The sequence below is a fragment of the Crassostrea angulata genome, chromosome 5 (genome assembly GCF_025612915.1).
Source record: "Crassostrea angulata isolate pt1a10 chromosome 5, ASM2561291v2, whole genome shotgun sequence".
Classification (NCBI taxonomy): Eukaryota; Metazoa; Mollusca; class Bivalvia; order Ostreida; family Ostreidae; genus Magallana; species Magallana angulata.
In genome coordinates, this window is record NC_069115.1 from 50,971,633 (window position 1) to 50,974,750 (window position 3,118).

General features: G+C 33.5%; 1 long non-coding RNA gene across 1 annotated transcript; it reads right to left on the reverse strand.

The window, feature by feature from the left end:
* Positions 1–1,627: 1,627 nt before the first annotated feature.
* Positions 1,628–2,961, reverse strand: LOC128183887 (uncharacterized). Its single transcript, XR_008243666.1, has 3 exons — positions 2,582–2,961; positions 2,120–2,238; positions 1,628–1,724 (listed from the first exon to the last, which is right to left on the reverse strand). It is a non-coding gene; the product is annotated as an uncharacterized LOC128183887 (long non-coding RNA).
* Between the last annotated feature and the right edge of the window lie 157 nt (positions 2,962–3,118).

Consider the following 3,118-nt stretch of genomic DNA (forward strand, 5'->3'; position numbering starts at 1 on the left):
TGGCGAAAAAACATTCATGAAGAGATAGGACTGGATGAAAAGCACTATTAATAATGCATTCGTGATCAGCAGACAGTGAACCTAGAGAGTGAGGCAATAGTGGGGTACTGGACATCATGCAGTGACCAGATGCATTTTAAATGCAACCGTTTTGCTACTAACAAATAGAAGTCATTTGAAAATGGTGCACTGTCCTTTTCAATGAATTTCTCCATTAGGAAAATGAAATACATAATCTCTAGTGAGCAGTAAAAAGCAGATACTGAGCCTAAGGAGAGGCAAAAGTGGGATAAGGTTTTATACCATGATTTCACTTAAAGAATAAGTAAATAAAAATCAATTGTTTTTGATAAGCAACAGTTAGTGTTATTTATTTTCATTAAAATGTAATCTTGCTCTGATCTTTAGTTAGATATGCATGCTGTTCATACTTGAGTTTTTATGGATACATGATGAATTCTATTTATTTAGTTGCATACATCTTTAAATATTTTTCATATTTCCCCCGCTGGTTTATCTAACAGCATATTCACCTGGTTATATGAGGGAAAAACTACATGTACCTACATACCAACCAATATGGTGTTTTTAGCCCATCTGCAAGCATTCTAAGGTAAATTTTAACAGCAACAATAAAAAAAATGCAACCCTTAAAATTTGCAATATCACAGTTTTATTTCCCTTCCTCTATCATTCATCAAGATATTTCCACTGGAAAAGCTTTTTTCCAAAGTCTTAATATCACTTTGGTGTTCCCAGACCTTGATTTCCCTTCCACTATGTCCAGAACTCGGATCCTCTGTACAGTGTTATGAGATCCTGCTTTCTCCTTGATAAGATCAATGCAATCTCCTACTTTAGCCTGTAAATACACAAAAACAGATGTGTAAATAAGTATCGTGAATTCATAAAATTTTGGACCACGGGCATATTTTCATGGATTGTCAATTTTTTCAGGTTTATGGTAATACTATTTCATAGTTTCGAAAGTATAAAGACGGTGATTCATTATTCATTGAGTGATGTTACTTTGTGGGTGAGGGTTACATGTACCCATATACATGCGGCACCCATATACATGTAATACACAAAACTATTTATACCAAAAATTCTTTAAGTCCACTATACTTGTTAGGCATGTTAACAAGTACATACACATATTAATGTAATTAGGTGCATGGGAGATGTATGTACACAGGTTCAAACAGATGCTTTTATCTTGACCAATTCAGAGTTTAGAGAATTGCTCAGCATTCAGATGACAGAGAGTCCCAATCAAAGCTAGTATTCAACAAATATGTGGACTGAATTTATAATGCAATAAAAGTACAATATCATACAACAGCATAGAATTCAAAAGAAATGTTTCTGACAATAGCAATAAATTTGCTCTCATTGAATGAACTCTAAAACCCTAAAGAAGAAAATCCCCTAACAAGAAAGCTTCTATTTCTTAAAATTATGCAAAAGTTGGAAATAAGAAGAAATAACAACCCAGTAGCATACAGCTTAATACTCATCACCACTCAGCGTGGGACTTCAATCTGGGAATAAATTATTCCAATACTTACACCTGCACCACTATCCTAATCACTGTGTTAATATATATGTATATTCAAATTATTTCATACATTAACATTGAATTCTTTACCTGATATGATTTCTTCGTTAGATGTTTTCCGTTCACAAGGCAATTCTGTGTTATCAGTTTCTCTTCTATTTTACTAGATAGTAAAAACAAAGTTAGAGACATATATGAATTGCTTTAATTTACAGATAGCAAGTTTCTTGTCCGAACAAACCACACATGTGAACTTCCAATCATTTTAACTCAGGAAAGTATTGGTTTTCTCAATAGGTCAATATTTCCTTCAGTTCAATCATGTTTAAAAATTTATTAGACTGAGTATTGATAAAATACTGTATACATGGTTAGGTTTTAACTGAGGGAATATGAAGAACAACACAGTGAGAAATATTCCAAAATAAATGAACTTAAGTGTTATTTGTTAAGATATACACAAATTGAAATACAATGTACACTGTTTTCAATGAGAGAGAGAGAGAGAGAGAGAGAAGACACACACACACACACACACACACACACACTCTGACTTACGCTCTGGCGATGCCAAATGCCTTTGTAAGGACAGCATCCACTCTTGTTGAGCTGACATAGATTACCCTGTGAGTAGGCTCTGGTGTTGCAATCTCATCTCCTTCATAATGCTTGTATTTCTGACAATTATAATTGAAAGTTAGGGAAAGATAAAAAAAAAACCATTAAAAGGCAACAAACAATTACAGAATGATGTTCCACTATTACTTGATCACAGTCATTCTATATTTCAAGTTAAACTCAGACATGTATATATCAATGACCAATAAACCTTACAAAATTTAAACTACCACCTCCTAAATCCTTTTGAGTTGACTAGTTCAAATCATTTTCTAAAAACTCTGTGAAAGAGAGAGAGAGAGAGAGAGAGAGAGAGAGAGAGAGAGAGAGAGAGAGAGAGAGAGAGAGAGAAAGAGAGAGCATCAAGGGAATACTGTTTTATCTATGCTCTAAAAAGTTTACTTGGAAGACTTCATCCTCCTCCTCCTCCTCTGTCAAATTGTCATCGTCATCTTCACTGTCTTCTTCATAATTATATCTTCTGGTATCACGTTTGGATTTTTGTCTTTTGCATGTCTGATAATAATGTGATTCATTGTAACATAATAACTTGGACGTTTTTAATGTTTGGGTTTGTAAAGTTGAGATTTGGTGTCTTATTAAAACCAACCACGAAATATATGCGTTTTGAACCAATTGATCAGAGTGATGATAATTCCACCAATGAAAATTTCTCGCACTAGACTTTGGTTTTGATCGTAAATACAATGTCCGAAGCATGCATAATTTCATTTCGGAAACAAAAACCTTACAAGCCAGCTGATTTTGTCCTACAAAACTCTTCTTTGCAAAGAAGGTTTAAATGTTGTATTAATCCTTTTTTAGTTTCGGATAAATTTCAACCACGTCAGACTTAATGACTTTGTCAAACTAAATCTTAATTTCTTCTGCTAATAGTTACTTAAATTACGCTATAGGTATAGACAACTTCTTCTCGAC